At 40.3% G+C, this 18,250-nt stretch overlaps 1 protein-coding gene across 15 annotated transcripts in view; it reads left to right on the plus strand.

Moving 5' to 3' along the window:
• The window catches only part of BCAS3 (BCAS3 microtubule associated cell migration factor), a 364,101-nt gene that overhangs the window by 233,846 nt on the left and 112,005 nt on the right, over nucleotides 1-18,250 (plus strand). The gene's annotated exons all lie outside the window — the stretch shown is intronic.

Raw genomic sequence — 18,250 nt, forward strand, 5'->3', positions numbered from 1 at the left:
ATTCCTTTCCAGAAGATTAACCAAATGGAAATGTTCAACACACAGGACTGGTTAATTAGTAGTCAGGTCCATCATTTCACTGTAGGATTTTCCATTTAAGAAAGAGTCTCTCTTCTTGAAGCAGAGATAGGTAAATGATTGAAGTTTAATTATTTTTAAGTTTTAATTATTTAATTATTTTTAGGTCACTTTCAGGTTTGCATAATACTAAACTAACCCTCTTAGTGGTTTTCACTTCCTTGCCTTTAGAATAAATTTCCTCTTCCTCCTGTTACATTGATTGGTAGAGTTCTTGTTAAATATGATCATAATCTTATAGAAACTCCTGTTTCTATAATTATACTGTCAGAAGAATTAGTGCCTTGCCATGTACATATGCATACAGTTGGCCTCAACTTTTATTATTTGGTGTTAACTTACTTGACCCTTACAAAGTCCCCTATAAATGTAGCTTCACTCAAGAATTATTCTTTCTATATGAAATTTATACTACAAATATTTTTCCTTAGAAGTCACCTTTGGCTTTGAAGTGGCAAAACCAGTGAAAATAGTAACTTAAATGTAGCTTAAAGTCATTTCCTTCCTTCCTGTTCCTAGGAACATAGCTTTAAATGCATGTCTGCACCAGAGCAGGCTGACAAAGCGGGGTCTCTGTGGTGGCCACGCTAATGGACCTCTGTGCTGGCCCACTGGTGGCTGCAGAACTTCTCAGAGCAGGGCTGAGAGGTGTGTTTAAAAGCAGTGGGAGTTTCACTTGCAAAGTTTAAATCTTTAGCTGGGTTGCTAACCCCTCAAAACACAAAAAAATCTCTTAAGGTAGAAGGGTTTGGTTTGGCTGGTGATGAGAAGAGCCATTTGAAAAATTGTAACCACATTGTGAGTGTGTCCAAGACATGTAGAGTTTGGATTCAGGAGTCATTTTAACTTGAATTTTGCTTTATAAAGAAAGCAGTAGAGCTAGACCAAAAGAAAGGATTGATAGTAGAAACACCTCCTCCAACCCCCAATGAGTATTTCTTTATTCCTGTTTTTTCCTCCACTACGAAGCAAGTTTAACTTTGGTATTAAACTTCAGTTGTTTAATTTCACACTGTAGTTCTTACTTATGTTTAACAGGCATTGATCAAATGATTTCTTATTTAACCTTTTGCCTACCAACTGTGCTTTCACTAACTGTAATGTCACTTTTCTGCCACCTAAAGGAAGGAGGAATGCCCCATGGGTTCTTCCCCAAAAAGCAAAACCTGTTTTCATCACTGTAGACTTCAGTTTTTCTCCTTAGTTGCTTGTTGCATTGTCTCATAATGTAGGGAACAGAGGAACAGGGCACTTTAAAACCTCATCATAAACTGTGATTTAAACCCCAGCATTTTAATCGAGATGTAATATGTAAGTAATTTGGAAGGATTTTTTTTTTTATCGTGGTTGTGCAGCATATAGGCCCCAGTCCAGCAAAGCACTTACATACATGCTTAACTTCAAACATGCAAGGAGCTGAAGTCAAGTATGTGCTTAAGTACTTCCTTTGCTATATGCTGCCTGCCAGTGACACACCGCGGGGTGTTTGATTTCCACAGTAGCAGGTGAGTCATTTTATAAATCTCTTCATATTATGAAGTGATTTCATGACAACTTTTCAACTTGAAATAATCGTTCCTGGGTTTCTTGGCATCAGATGAATTAAACTCCCTGTATTCATACATGGGTTTGTAGTGTCTGTATTTAAAAATGTATAATTTCACCTTCTGGCAATGCCAGCTCTCAGTGAAGCCAGGTTGTTGGGGTTTTTTTTCCTGTGTGTGAATTCAGAGCAGCAGCAAGAACTTAAAACTCCGTCGCCGAGATAACAAGGTCAGTCGGTATCAATCTGTAGGGAATTTCTTGATGCTTTCATGGCTTATGTTCTGTTTGGTGAAAAACCAGGTATGGAGATGATTTGATGGATGAGTGTGTCAGTTCTGGCAGATGTCCTCAGTCTGAAATCCTGTACATTTCCCTTGCTTTTAAAGAAATAGGTATTTAAAAACCCAATCAAAATTCAGATGTGCAGAATAACTGAGAGAAGAGCCCGTGTGCGGATACGCCCTTTCACAGCTGGGCTTTTGGCAAAGTGTCATTCCTGCTGTTAAACATGGTGACCTTGCTGCCTATGATTTACTAACTGTTTTACAAACATTTCCTCACTCTGTGAGGTTTGATATGTTCCCCATCCTCAACAGCTCAACAGAGTCACTCAACCACTGAGCCAAACCTGCCTTTGTTTACAGCTTTTCCGGAAATTTCACAGAGAAAAAAACTTCTCCTTTTCCAATGTTTTATTTTTAAGTCAACACTTTCTATGGTTTATTTGTGCAAAGCAACATTCGGGTACAAGGTATTGCACCGTATCCAAGTGGGAATTGCTGCCTTTCTAAAAATAAAGTGGGGGTCATGTGAACCAGTGCAGAAAAATCTGAAGATACCAAATATTACAGGACCTTTACATTTGGTGGTTCTTTTTTCCATAATATTCTGGGCCTGGATTTTTCTGAACTTTTTTTCCCACATTAGTTTCTATAATAGAACATAACGTAAAATGATGAAACACAGGAAGGAATCTTCTTTTAAACAAAATTATCAGTGTTAAAAATAACAATCCTATTTTCCCTCAGTGTGCATTTTTTCTTGTAAGGGCTTTATTTAGTAGTCTTGCTATTAGATATAGCCAAAGGGTCCAGTAATATTTAAGTGGCATTTTATTTAATTAAAGCTTAATTTTCCTGAGCACATGCGTCCCATAGATTTCATTTCATGGTTTGGGCAGGGAGCTCAAAAATGGGGGTGCTTTGGAGGAGGAAATTGGGCAGCTGTGTCTGTTCCTTTGCATTGAAACTTAGCGCAAATTAAAATTAGAATGGGATGGGAATGTTTTTATTAAGTGCTTTCACAGTGGAGATATGTTTCATGGAAATGTCCTTGTTTTGATGAGTGTTTCTCAGGGTCAGGGTGGAATTTCTAGTGAAAAGTGGGAGACGAGAATAACCTGGGCTGCTTTGACGAGGGCCCGCGGGGCTCCTCCGCACCCAGGTAGCCAGGAGCTCTCAGGAATTGGCACTTCTTTCCCTTCTCTCTTTCCTTCTGAAGCATGCATTCATTTAACATACTTGTTGCTCCTGAAAATGCTGCTACTTTTAGCAGGATGAGAGACATACTGTGAAACATACTGCCCTACAAAAAGTCCCTTTGTGTTATTGATTCTGAAATATCAGTTCTCTCTGATACTGCAGAGTAAAGACATAAAGTTGGCAGGTTTAGCGGACATTATTTTGTAAAGTTCCAATTGATGATACAGGAGGTAAAGAAATTTGTAGATGATCGTGTCTTCTTTTAGGTGTACAGGTCACTAAGGACTAGGTGTTAGTTTTGAATCTACTTTGTATACTTAGTTTTCAGTTCTGATCAGTATATTCTTTGAGCCATATCCCACCAAATCTGTGTTTTTTGACCTATCTGAATAATAAAAGTCTTCTCTGGATTTTACATCATGAAGTAGATTGACTGAAGTAAAACTGAAATGACCTACAAAGGTGTCGACATCGAACTCCTGCACAGCAGAAATGGATACTGCCGGAGTACCTTCTTGATATGTGTCTATTTATATTCTGTGGCTGTATTACATATATTGCATTTTTAATCCTGTGAAATACAAGTGAATTACAATTCTAAATCTTCCTTTTAAATACATTAGATTATTAATGCTGTTAAAGGAAATACCCACAAATGGAATTACTCCTGGAGGTTTTGTTTGCTTGTTTTAATCACTCAGAATCGCTCAGGCATTTGAAGTGAATTTCTGTACTAGGGTACCAAATGACAGAACCTTCACCATACAAAAGCCTTCATATATTGATGAAAAAGGCTTTGAAAACATTTTAGGTCTAGAAATCATGATGAGTCATTTAAAATGTATTATTTAATGACAGCGTTGTAAGGAAATGTTTTTGAATACTGTATCTCTTTAGTTTCCATACATATATGGGATGGAAAAAGAAAGAGAAGCAATCTTGAGTCCATCTCAGCCCATGCAGTAGCAGCGTGGGGACCGCCTGCCCGGAGCAGGACAGCATTCCCACTGTGGAAAAAGCTATTTCCTGCCTTGGTTTTCTCTGAAGTGGTAGTGTGAAAAATTGAAGAGTAAGTGACTGTTCTACAGCACAATGTGTTCAGAAAAGTGGTTAAAAGGGAGTGAAAGTGGCAAATGGGTCTTGAATTTGTCTCCAAGAACAGCAACCCCCGTGTTCCATGCTGATGTGCAGTGTTGCTTGTGACTTCAAGGGGGATCATTGCTTTTAAGAACAAGCCTCCACTCAGATTCTTGAGGGTATTTGATAAACTGCTGGGTTTCTTGGCTTGTGCTGTCCTTTAAGAAGGAAATATCACTATATTTTAATTTCGGACTGTCATTTTCATTCTGGTTTTATTGCAGGTGTTGTGATTAAAACCATGAAGACTCACTAATAGATGCAGTGATTTAGTCTGTGATATTTTTATTTCTTTCAGGATTTGTTAGGGTTTTTCTCTCTCTCCAAACCTATTTTTAAAATGTTCTCATGCAGTTTGGACTTTGTGTGACCTCAACGTCAGGAAAGCAGAGTGGGTGAACCAGCAGAAGGGCATGGCGTATCATGCCAGATGTGCCTTGGCCATATCTTGAATTAAATCCAGAGTTCTGGTGATGTCCATTATCCCAGAAATTAAGAGAACACAAGGAACACGTTTGGCCAAATTTTTGGTTGGCAAAGAAAGTGACCAATAACAACATTTTATAAAGTAGATGTCCACAAATGAAGAAGCCAGGTATGAGTCCTGACCATAGGTGTGTTTCAGAGGTAATTCTGGATGAATCCTGCCTGATGGGAGGGAGGTGCAGGAAGGAGAAAAGGAAAAATATATACTTGCCTGTCCCTTGCTGTTGAAAACACAGCAGCCCTTGAAAGGTCTGGCTGCAGACTTCAGTCAGCTCACCCATGCTCTCAGCATGCTTGTGGTTCGAGTAGATGATATAAGTAGCGTAGAGTGGTTTTGTTGCTATGGGAAAAGTGCTAAAAAAGGCTGTATCTCTTGTAGAGCTCAGATCCTTTGGGCATTTAATGTACGATTTCTGCTAAGGACACTCAGAATTATACCTCTGATTCTAAATTGCTTAAATGTTGAAACATATGGTCTTGTGTGCTGTTCACTAGGAAACAACTGTCTGTATCCAAGCTGCCAAATTCACATAAACTCAGACTGTAGAAACAGGGAATCTGCAACAGCTCAGCAGAACTTTGAAAGAGTGGTTGTACTAAAAGGCAAACCTGACGTATAGAAAAATGCTTAATTAAACTAGTGCCCTATATCGGTAACAGATAATTAAATGTTAATAGCTGAGAAGTTTTTCAATTAAAAATGAACTGTTTGCGTCCTCTTGATTTCTTCTGGGGGCCAGGTTCATGGAGCTGTCATTTGTTGAGTTCTCTGCTACAGTAATCATTTTAATAAAATGCAATTATCTGCATAATTAATTTCTTTGACTGCTCTGCTGTGTCCTCCTTTTGCAGAGGCCAGAATGTCAAAGATCAAGTAGACTGGGGAAAATAAAAAATTCACATTGTGAAAGGATATAAAAAAATACTTGGAATTTCAATGCATTGGCTTCTATTTATCTCAAATGTCAAGGGCAGTGTAAAATGTATTTTTAAAATGTGTTTTTGTATGGTTTGAGCCCATTCTTGGCGTAGTTGCGAATCTAGAGGGGCCATTGTTCTTTGAGAGAGTTTGAGGGGGTTTCTTTGTACAAAGTGACAAAAAGAAGACTTGGAGTACTGGGCTGCCATTGTTCCTGTGCGGCGCTGTAAAATTTGATTTGAAATTAGGACCTCAGGGCAAGCTCTTCAATAGCCAGTTTTTATTTTCTGCCAGCATTTTAATCACTCTTGGGCTTAAAGTGGATGACCAACATAATGCCTCTATGTTTAATAGAACAGTTCATATCTTGAAGGCCAGTTAACTGAATTCAGGGATCTGTCATCTGCCCAACATTAGTCTTTTCTGTTTCCTGTCTATTTATGAAGATAGCTTTCCATTCCAGCCAGCTCTCAAAGAAGAGCAACTCTCTCTTTCTTTCTTTCTTTTCTTTCTTTCTTCTTTCTTTCTTTCTTTCTTTCTTTCTTCCTTTCTTCCTTTCTTCCTTTCTTTCCTTTTCTTTCCTTTCTTCTTTCCTTTCTTTCCTTTCTTTCCTTTCTTCCTTTCTTTCCTTTCTTTCCTTTCTTTCCTTTCTTTCCTTTCTTCCTTTCTTTCCTTTCTTTCCTTTCTTTCCTTTTCCTTTCTTCCTTTCTTTCCTTTCTTTCCTTTCTTTCCTTTCTTTTCCTTTCTTTCCTTTCTTCCTTTCTTCCTTTCTTTCCTTTCTTTCCTTTCTTTTCTTTTCTTTTTTCCTCCTCTGAATTTCTTCAATGTACTAACATCTCTTTTAGTGATCTCTTAAAGGAGCCAAGCAGCAAGGCTGCAGTGCAGACGTGCAGATGCGAGCGCTGGCTGGAGCATTAGATTGTGTTAATGCAACTGCTGAATTTCACCAGATGGGGCGAGGAGGAAGGCACAGATGGAAGAATCAGATTTTGTGGTGAAATGGAATGACGGGAAGGGAAAAGTGATATGTTGGGCCTAAGCTGTATGCACCTCGTTGGGATGCTCCGTGCAGAGATGTGCAAGTAGGGAAATGAGGAAAATTGAGGAAGAAATGCTGGAGGTTTTGAAGAGCTAATGCTCAAGTTGTGTCATGCTTAGGAGGTGCAGAAGAGCAGTGCAACTGCGGAATGTTTTAGCCACATTGCAGGGGGGTGGTTTATGTGTTTGGATTATTCGAACACTCTGGATGTGTTCGTGCTGTGTTCCAGGTAATTTGTGCCCGTTTGCTGGAGAGGTGTCAGGCTTGCAGCGTGGCTGTCAGCTGCACAGCAGGCACCTGATGGAGCTCTGAACGTTCAAGGTTCTGTAGGAACCAATGTTGTGGTCAGGTGTGCACTGATGTGCTCATGCAAGAGAGGACAAAGTCAAAGGTGTATTTCAGGTTTAAAGGCATTTTGTAAATATGAGTTAGCAAATATGAGGTTTTACTGGATTATAAAAGCTACTCTGGGAGTTGTCATTTCTCCAGCAACCTGAGGTCCTTGTACCCCACTAGCATCCTGCCCCTCATCTGTGCCCTCACCGCTGTGGCAGCAGGTCCTGCAAAGGGAGAGTGTTCCCACTGCTTCTGTCTGTGACTGGGACATCAAACGGGAGTTTATAAGCGAAGGTGACTTTCCAGAAAGCAGCAGCACGGTGCAAACTGCACTTTCCTGAAAAAGACATAAGGATTGGAATGGACATTCATTCAGTAATTTGGTTGATGTACACTGAGCTTCATATCTGCCAGCCAATGTCCCTAGTTTCTGTTGAGATAGCAATCATGAGGACTAATTATGATGGTGATGGTACGTATGATGAGGGAAGGGACTTACACCGTACACCACTAGGCTCTTTCACACAGACCGCTAACTGCTCATAAAATGGTGATGACTTCTGATTGAGTTTGAACTGGTCAAAGCTGACACCAGTAACCTGAAGTAGAAAGGAAGATGTTTCATATCCCATTACTAATTATGATGATACACATTACAATTAATTCCTAGCAAGTAAAAATCTGGTTTTAGGTTGCCAGAAATGAAACAACTTCAGGCACAGATTATGAGCGTCAGAAACTGCCTTGGTGATAATCATCTGATGCCTTTGTTGTCTTTATTTGTATGCAATCAACAGAATCTCGCTTGTGTTCAACACTTCCTTGTGCAGAGGCAGAAGAAAAGTGGCTCACCAGAGCTGGAGAACTGTAAGAGGTTAACATATTCAACATCATCAAGCACAGCTTTTCATTCACTTTCAAATGGAGCTGTGTGGGTGGCTGCACAATGTGGGAAACGCTTTTCATTGAAGAATCTGAATATTTTGTAAGGAAGTGAATAGTTGCAAATAATCTTTTCTGTAACACTGAAATAAAGAACAAATGAGCTATTCTCAGGAAATACTGAAGCGTTATTGTCTTCTGTCATTTAACAGAGCTATACAGAAAAAAATATTCCAAACTTGACAGATTCATATCCTAATCTTTTGCTCCTTCATCAGGAGACTGCGTAGTTTGTATGGCTGGTATCAGCTGAAGCAGAATGAGTTAAAGGAATACATTTGCTTCAGCACTGCATGAAAATAAACATTTTGGGGAATACAACTCAATTTCTTAAATTATAGCTGTCAGATAGAACTACAGTAGTCAACATGTGGCCATGGACTGGAAAAGTCCTCCAAAACACACAGCAGCTCGTGCGTGCTGTGGTAGAGCTGCTGCAAGGCTCTCTCCTGCCCAAGGCCCTGTGGCTCTTCCTCAGTGTGTGTCCAAGACAGCATTGTGGGTTTATATCAAAACATCATATATAGTTTTGATATTGTTTGAAGATACAGTTTTATTTTAGGAGGTAAAAAAAAAAAAAATGTAGAAGATGCCATATTAGAATGGTTGAATGAAACAAGATATTTGTTGAGTTTATTTTGGTAGTCCCTCATTTTCCTACCATCACCAGCTGGAAATGTGGTTGAGATTTTTGTGAAAAATAAAACTAAAAGAATTCAATGTAATTACTACAGGAATTCCTGTGCCACTTTCTTGTTAAAGCTTTGGGCCACAAGATAGAGCACAGACAAAACAAGAACTTTCTATAGCAAGAGAAAGACAGAAGCAAGTTCTTGCCCCATATAGAGCAAGAGACTCCTGTCGGTCGGTGCATTCAGAGCTAATGACAGCTTGTGTCTTGGCCCTGCGGCGTGAGCTGCAGCTCTGTGAGATGTGGCTGCTTGGGACAGAGCATCCCGATCAAATCCCAGATTCCCTTTGGAGGAGTGACAGGAATCAGACAATGTGAGAATTAAATTGGCTTTCATTTTTCTGAGATAAAGGAGTTTTTTCCCTGACTTACCTATTAAACATATTCCTGTCTGCGGGGTTTCAAGGATAGGGCCAGGCTTCAGGAGTCCCCACATTGTGATCCACAGCCCTGGTTTCTTGTATTTCCATCGTGATATTTAGCAGTGGTACAGATCCATGTGCATCTCTATTCCCATATAGATAAAACTTGCACTAAATACGAAGGATTCTCCGAGGCAAGCCTGAGTAGGTCAGCATTAGCCTTAACTAAACGTGATTAACTTTATCCATCTCCTGGTGTATTTCTTTGCAATCCACTTCAGTGCTTGATTTAATTTTCCTTTTATGTAAACTTTAAGATTTAGCTTCATTAGAATGATTGCAGGATTCACTGCATATGGCCTGCTGCTTTCTTGATCCCTCCAGGGTTTTCCTACCAAACACTTCAATCTGGTGAAGTGGGGGGGAAATTTAAGAAGTCGCTGACAGCGGGGCATGAAAGAGCCATCATGAAGAAGTTGCTCTGAGAGGAAATGTAGTAGGAATCCTGCTTGGAAAAGTGAGCAGCAGGTTAGATCACATAAGGGGAGGAGAGAGGCAGCCCCAGGACTCTGACCTTGATGCCGGGGCTGCTCCTGAGTCACTCAGGTCAGCACTTGCTCTAGTGGGATCCAGACTAGGTGAGGTTTGTGCCTCTTTCCCTGAGCAAAATGTATTTTGGGTGATCAGTAGATATTTTTTTTGTTGGTTTGGGGGATTTTTATAGTTAAAAATTAGCTGTAAAATTATTTTGGAGAGATTTTCTAAAAACCTGTATGTGCATTTGTACAGAATTACCCACCTTGCATGTCTGCAGAAGCATATCTTGTGCTACATGAACCTTTATTCGTTTTTACCTTTTATAACAAGTTCAGAAACCAGCTGCAATAGTGTTCAAGTTTTAGGAGGTTAATATTGTATAGGCCATTTCAACCACCATTTTAAACTCATTTTCTTATCAAAAAAAGGACTTCTGGCTTTTTCCACAATATTAGATCTATCATATCAGAGTACTTTATTGAATATTTTATTGACCGTCTGCTTGCCCTGTGCTAACCTGCCTGACATCCAAAGTTTCTCTCTCTCTGGAGATGTGATGTCAGTTCTCATTAAGCAGCTGAGCGTGAATTTTTCCTTCATATTTCCTGTGAACAAACTCCATCCCAGCAGGCAGACACTGGGCCCTGGTGCATCACGGGGACATCCAGATCTGGAGCCAGGCATCGGCAATGGGTGGATTTAAGGTGGTCTAGGCAGGGGTGTACTCTGCAGCACAAGTATTTTCCCTTTGGGGCTTGCATCAGCATTTTGTCTTAATTTTTTTTTACACAAATGTAAAGGTATTGAAGAGGAAAATTTCTTCCCCTGGCAAGTTGATTACTTGACTCCTCATAGAAGGAAAGCTTGAAGCAGAAGCTAAGAGGAAAGTACATCTTCTGCTTAAATTAGGCAATCTATCCAAGAACACGGATTTGATTTACCGAGCAGTTGCAGTTACAAGTACATTTTGTCTCAGTTCATTTTCCAAAATTTGATATCTGTTATTAATATTTCATTTTACTGTCTGTGTAGCTTCCTTTTTAAAATTTAAAGGCTATATTTTCTTTATTTCTAGAAAAAAAACAGAAAATTGTGTTCTGCCACATGTTATATGGCCATATAAACACTTTGCTTGCAGAGTCTGTTCTTGTTGGCTGTTGGTTTTGAGCTCTGCACTGGGCCTGACTCCCTCTTAATGTTATGCCCATGGTTTTTGCTGTGCTATGTGACATTTACTAATTAATTTTAATACGAAGTAGGTATAAATCTTTCATAATTCTGTAGCTGACATGGTTGAAATAGTTGACAGTTTTATTATGTGCACTCCTTTGTTTGTAATGATTGTTTGGCAGACTAATGATGGTGTCTCTTAGCAAGCATCCAGGGAAGGGGAAAAGATCATTTTATTCAAATCCATAAAATACTTCGGGCCACCTTTCATGGTGTGTTACTTTTAAATGCTGCATTTTTAAACAGACCTTCAGAATAACAAGAAAATGTGTGTTCCTTCAAGAAATCAGAATTGACACCAAGAGCCTACCATAGGGCAGCTTTTGAACAGTATCTTTAGTTGAGCTCTGCTATAGTTAAAAAGCTCTTGAAAAGAAAACAAATTTGGAAGAACGGACTATAGCTTTGTGTTTTGAAGTGTATGTTCGTTGTTGTGGAGTTGAAGAGCTGAACAGAGTTGGTTCAAATGATATTGCTGTGACTCCACTGTGTGACATATCTGCATTCACAGCAATGTGTCTCTAACTCAAAATGCAGTAAGAAAGGGAGGAAATTGAATTTACTTACTGTGGCTATGGAGGTCTGCAGAGAAGTGGGTCTATGGGGTGCAGTCCTTGGGCTTTGGATCTTTAATGTCTTTCTTTTTTTCAAACTTGGTGTCAGATGTTGCAAGTTAATTTATTTTCCTATTAGTTTTTGCTAATGACACTAAAACCTTTTTTAAAGCTTTCCTAATTAATGATCTTCTTGCGCACAAACAAAACCTATATTGTCTTTGAGAAGTGCCTGAATATTTTAAGACAAGGGGCTGTTGGTAGGTTTTATTGCCTCATGAATGTAGGGTCAACACATCTATTATTTGCCAGAGTTAATTTGTGCTGGGTTATTGACTGACTGGGTTGTTCAGGATATCTGACTCTTGTAAAAGTTACACTCATCTCAAATTGTTGTAATTTTAGTCTTTGTGCTCTAGTTGCACAGTGCCACAATATTTAGCTAATAAAAGAAGAGAAACAGTTGTGCAAAGGCAGGTATTTAACTTCAGGCTTGTGAGTCCAGGGGAAATAGGGCAGTCATTGCTCTTTATAGTCCGTCTTTCTAACACTGAATTTTTTCACTTTCCTTTCGATAGGGAGAGGAAAAGACAGCTTTCTAAAGTCATAAGACATGTAAAAATGTACAAGATACTTAGGATTTGCAAAAGTGCCTAATTAGGCTTTTCAGATGGCTCTGGCTGAGTTCAGGCTTCTCTACCAAGGTGAAGTTAGGCCACTTGCAGCGAGCTCAGCAGCGCTGAAATGATGTGGCTAACACCAACTCCCCATAGAAAAGTTGAAGACCATAGTTTCATGTATAACTGTTTGAACGTCATGGTGAAAACATACCCCTTGGACTCTCCAAACTGGAAGCACAACAGATAGTAAAACTAGCAGTTGGTTTTAAAAATTTCATAGGCAGCCACCCCTTCTGTGCTTACAATTCAGAGAGAAATTTCAGTCCTGTAGAATCGTTGCTTCTTCTGTTTTTCCAAGTGCCCGCTTGCATCACAAATCTGAGCCACATGTCTTTGTGGGGTAAAATGCTGGCTGCACTAAAACATAGTCCTTTGCTATAAGCCAGCCAAAAGCCTCTTGCTGTGTCATGCCTTCCAAGCATCAGTCAATAAGCAGGTCCTCAGCAGAATCCAATTTTGCACCATTGAGTCATGACTTGTACTGTGGGGATTGGAAAATATCCAGTTGTTCTGCAGGGTGTACTGGGAAATGAGATGTTTCTGTGTAGGAAGTTCAGAGGAGTGGTGAGCTTGATCATACTGTCCCAGTATTTTCTTGGTCAGATATTTTTTTAATATGCCCAAATATATTATTACTGCTTTGGGTGAAGGTGATGCATTTCTAGACAACCTTTGCCTTGTTCTGGGCTGATAAAAACAATTAAAAATTATTCTAAAGTCTGCTGGATCTTCTGCAAATCCAGGGTACAACTGACAGAAGTTTGTCCGTAGACAGCACAGTCATTTCATATTAGAAGATAGGCAGTTATTCTGACCTCTAAATCCAGGGCTGCTGAGCAGATGACAGTCTAACTCTTCGCTTAATTTCCAGTGAGCTCTGTCTTTCAGTTCTCTGCAGTGGATGTTACTGCATAAGAAGGGAGAAGCATCTGACAGTGGTTTAAGATATTGAGTCTTAGGAGTTTCACAGACTGCCGTAGCAGTTCTGAGGACAATATCTAAGAAACTGAAGCATCCATGATTATTTAGCTGAGATGCACATGATCTCTGTCATGGTTGCTTTATAAATAACTATCCCATCTTTCCTGAATTATTTTTACTATTTTTTGGGGGTGTATAGCCTTTTAAACTGGAAAACCAAAAGCTGGCTCTGTTCATTTTCTCATGAAATTGTAGCCAGAGCAGTAAATTCATAGTTAAGCGCTTACTCATGGGCTACTGTATTATAAATAACTCTTCACCTTGGCCCTGTTTCTCCAGCCATTATTCACTGTGAGTAGTACTTACTCATGAGCACAGAGTAGCAGAGAAGTAAATGATTCTGCTATCATTACTCACACTTTTAGTATCCTGGCACATCAGGAGGTCTGCTTTCAAAGGAGGCACTGCTTTCCTGGAGGAGAAGTAGCAAATTTTCTTGGTAGGAGTATATCTGCAAAAACTACCCCAAGGAATGACTACTGAGTCAGCGCTCTCACAAATCAAAGCAGAGAAAAGTGGAGAGAAACTACAGGTGTACAGTTGGGATATTTGGAAGTGGATATGGCTAAAAGTGTTGTTATGGGTTATCCTTGGGCTCTGTCAGAAGCGCAAAGCTGGTGAGCAGATTATGAGCACTGATGGGAGAGCCATCACCTCATCCCTCCTGCTCTCTCCTTGCTATTACACTGCTTTGCTTTCAAAGTGTAAATTAACTTAAAGGTTCAAAGCTTTTGGGAAAGATTCCAGAGTGAAGGTCATCTTTTCTGGGTGGTTTACTGGCTGTCCTGTGTTTGCCCACATCTCTAGTGTTTACCAGCTGAGGGAGTTTATGAAATTTTGATGTAGAAATTAGGTTGTTGCTCATCTTGTACCTTCTTGCTCATATTATTGACAGTACCGCTGAACTGCTTGAGGCAGATAGTATCTCAGTGATCACTGTGCTATTTCAGCTCTCCACTGCTGACAACATCAGAAGTGTTTTAACAGGGTTTTAATGGGCAGCCTCTGTAGCTCCTTGGAGGGTTGCAAATAGCTGCTGTGAAAAACCTTTTCTGCCGCTCTGAGCTGACATGCCCTCCTTTCCTCATCCAGCTGCTGCCTGTTCAGACGGCTGCAGCACTGTTGACAAGTCCTTCTGATTTGGGCCAGGCACTGTAGAGACCATGCAAGTTCCTGCATCTTTCGGGTGAGCTGTGAAGAATAACAACATGGTTGTGAAACCACTGGGAAGAACAGCATGAGGAGATGGGAACCCAAACTGTGTTCAGAAATCCCCTCTTCTCTGTTAGCTCTTTCAAAGGGTAATCATACAAGTTACGCTCACATACAATACAGTGTTCTGTTCCTCACAACATTTCCAATGATGTCCCAGAGCAAGAGTTAACAATTTTGAAGAAAACCACCTTTATTTTTTAGCAGAAAACAAACAAAAAGGGGATTAAAAAAAATCACTATTTCTCAAGGCAAAGCGTTGGTTTCATAGCAGCAGTTTCTAGCTGACTGGTTGCCTTGCTCTGCTTGTTACCAGAAATGAGGCTCTGAGCACAGCTTTCTTTGGACTATGTAAAAGCTTTTTCCTCCCTGTTTTGCTTAATATAACTATAATGTGCCCTTTATCACACTTCAACTTGAGTAATCCCAGTTTAGAAATAGTGCATAATACCCATGGGAAAAAGCACTAGAAATGTGCATTATAGAAAACATACAGATGAAGCTCAAAAGATCCACTGACATGTAAATTTAATTAAAAAATTAGAGGTTTTCAACAAGGGCTTGTGTCTTCAATTTCCCAGTTTCCATGACTTCTTCACAAAAAGTGTTTCTTTTTGCATTCTTGGTGAAAAACCCACCGAGGGCTAGTACCTTCCCCCAGAAAAGTATCTATTCTGTGTCACAGAAACAAAAAAATAGCCAAAATATGTAGACTTGAAATAAGTAAGAAAAATATTCACTTTCCTGTTTAATTTTGATCCTCTTTAACAAAAGTTAAACTTTCCAGTAACCAGCATTGCATGAAAAACCATGTCCTAACTGTGTGAATAAGCTTCCTTTTCACTGCATGTGCAACTTTAAGGTATTTCAGTTCTCTCTGTAGAAGGCGTGTGAGATTGGATATAATGGCTAAACTGGTGAGTGGGCAAGCAGAGGAAGAGCTAGGGGAAGAGGCAGGCTATAAATAGAGCTCATTATATAAAGTATCGCTGTTTAAAGAGGAGTCTGCCTTAAATAAGAGAATCACAAAGTTTTCTTGAAAATCTTATGAATTGCTCCATCTACTGCATGTTTAAAGGAAGAAATCCCCAGCAATGAACCCCCACCTTCCCTGGCAGGGTTTCCTGGCCAGGAGTGTGCCATGCAGAGCAGCCCGGCACGGTGAGGGTTACTGCAGGGAAACACACAGACGTGCTAAATCCAGGGATTCTCCTCTGCCCTCGCTCCAGAATCCTGAGTCAAAAGTAAAACTTGAATTTCTTGGCTATTAAAAATCTCAAGATCTTTGAAACTTGCCAGGATTAAATGCTTTTCCGCACTCTGTTCTTCTCTCTGCTCTTCTTTCAGCAAACCCAGTCACAAGCTGAACTACTTAAATATCAGTGTATTATAAGAGCAACTTCTGCTTAATACCCATTATTTCAGTTTGTAATGCAGTAAAGGCAGTGGCTTTTGTGGTGCTTTATTAAGTCCAAAGCAACTGTTCAAAGAACCAAATCCTAAGCTTAAGGGAGAGAGAAAAAACCCTTGTTCGTGGAATTTTGGCCCCTCGGTAAATGGAGGAGCCGTTCAGAGCAGAGCTCTGACTTTCACACTTCCTTCTGCCTTCAAGCTTGTGGGTTCTGCTGTGTGTTGCAGCACTGAAAACCACTGTGGTTTTTGTTTCTCTAACTTAATTAATAAAAACAATTCATCAGTAGCTGATGCCTTTCAAAGTGGTTTTTCCCTGAGTCAGATTACTGGGGAAGAGATTCATTATAAATTGTAATTAGAAAAAGAAAAATAATAGGCAAAAAAGAAAAAGCTTCTGATGTGGCGGACTTCTCTTAACAGAATGTCTCAGCCTAGTTTATTTGAAGAAATGTGTAGCCAAAATGCTGTAATCTAGTTTATATACATTGTTCAGTGTATGCAATGGAAAAAAAAGAAGAAAAAAAAAAGAAGAGTTTCAAGTGTTCTGTGAGCAAGACCAGAACTTTCTTGGGGATTATCCGTGTTAAATTCCAGAAGTTACTATCAAAACAGAAATTTCTAAGATGTACTAACCTCGTCTTTGGAATCACAGAATTAGCAGTATTTGTTTGACAGCACACTTTAAGTGGGAGAGCTTTATAATCAGCTCTATGTTCATGTGAGCTTTCCTACGCTGCACCCGTTATGTATCTATACAGCTTGTATCACCCCTGGGTTAGACCCATACGTACCTGCTTGTTAATGACCTGCCACAGTCATCTTCTAGGGCTTGGTGTACCTGGTGTGTCGCCAGCTTTGGAGCCATTAACAAGAGCTGAATGTGCTTATTCCTCTGCGCTTCTCCTTCCCTTCCCACTTCCTGTCTTGTGAGAGCTGTGACAAGTGACTTGTGACGCAGCTGTGGTGTGCTTCCAGAGGATGATGATGCTGTGTGGTGTTCTCTTCTGTTGGGTTTGATCTTGGTTAAGGGAAGAAAAGTGAGCAAGTGCTGGTTTGAGCTTATTATTATGCATATTGTTTGTCACCTTTGTTGGTTCAGTTGATGCTTTGAAGTTAGTCTTGCGTTAGTGTTGTGCCTGAGGCAAAATTGTTTACTGCTTCACTGTTCATGTTATTTCACTTGCTTTTATGTTCACTTCTATTTCATAGCTTTGCTCTGCCAATTTGGATATAATTGTATGAAACTTGGCTTTAGGTTTTATCCTGTAACTTTTTCTTACAGGAGCCATCCTTTGCCATGCAGAAAGACGGTGAATAAAAGGCATGGGGCTAGCCTTGTTATTACCAAGCTTCCCATTAACAAAAATGGAATATTTTTAATCTTGTTTCTGAAGACGTAGGCAAGGTCAAAACTAATTAGAAATCGGAGCCAAATTCATTCAAAAGGGTGAATCTGATGTAATTCTTCATCTTCATCTGGGTGCATTATGTGATTTCAGTGAGTGTGTAACGATCTGCCTAACCGAGCAGGTTTGCAGTGTAGCAAGATCCATACAGAGAGATTTAAAGGATGACTGCATCACACTCCTACCCAGCTTTGCCCTTTTTCTCTGGGATGGAAAGGCGATGGGGGAGGCAGGGCAGAGGCCACCAGCACAGCTGGCACTGCTGTCTGAGGCTGAGCAGAAGATTTCAGCTTACTATTGCTCTGTCAGAATGCGCAGGATGCAGGTGTAAAACAAATATATTTTTATCCTGCATGTCTGGAGACAGGCAAGGTACTTCATAGCCAGTAAAGGGCACTTCAGTGCTTCCGGGTTGAAGAGTTTCTCTAAAACTAGACCCTGTGTGTAACTCTATAGGTTAATTCACCTAAAATAGTTTCCAAAATCTCCTTACGTGGCATGTGCTGCTTCAGCATGTGAAGCAAATGTAAGCTGCAAGGTGGTAATTAGAAAAACAACAGAAAAGGAAATCTCCCTGTGCTCCACTGTGAGGGCTCGTGTGTTACCTGTGAGATACATGTGCTGCCCTGGAGCATCTCCTGTATCTGCCCAGCAGCACGGGGAGGCTGCAGGGTATGGGGCTGTCCTGGGCACAGCACCCATCACCCGTAGTACAGGGTGCCCACGCGAAGGCCACGCTGTGACAGAAGACAGCTGAGGTGCTGGTTCATGCTTTGTAATATCCATTTTTATTTATGGCCTGATTCTGAAGTGTATTAAGTATATAAACCAGGATGTACTTGAATCTGAAAGTCACTCCACTATTAACATGCCTTTAAGAGTTTTCAGTGTGCTTAGGTAGAAACAAATTGGGCTTGTAGAAAAGTGTAGGAAAGTTGACATGTAGGATGCCAGGTGGACTCGAGCTTCTTCAGCCGGGTTTTGCAGCAGGAGGCAGCAGGGCTGGAGAGTGGTTGCATCATGCCCCTGCCTCTCCATGGAGCTGCACTTCCCTTAGCAGATATTTTGCCTCCAACTAGAGCTAGCCCTGGACCAGTCAGGTATAGAATATTGATGTTAGATTCTTGGTTAATGATGTTTCTGGCTTTGACAGAGGAGAGGGTATGCCTGCTCCTGGCTCCGGCCATCTCTGAGCAGGCTCCTGGGGAAGCCTCTGCCATT

The sequence above is a fragment of the Strigops habroptila genome (genome assembly GCF_004027225.2).
Source record: "Strigops habroptila isolate Jane chromosome 13 unlocalized genomic scaffold, bStrHab1.2.pri S16, whole genome shotgun sequence".
Classification (NCBI taxonomy): Eukaryota; Metazoa; Chordata; class Aves; order Psittaciformes; family Psittacidae; genus Strigops; species Strigops habroptila.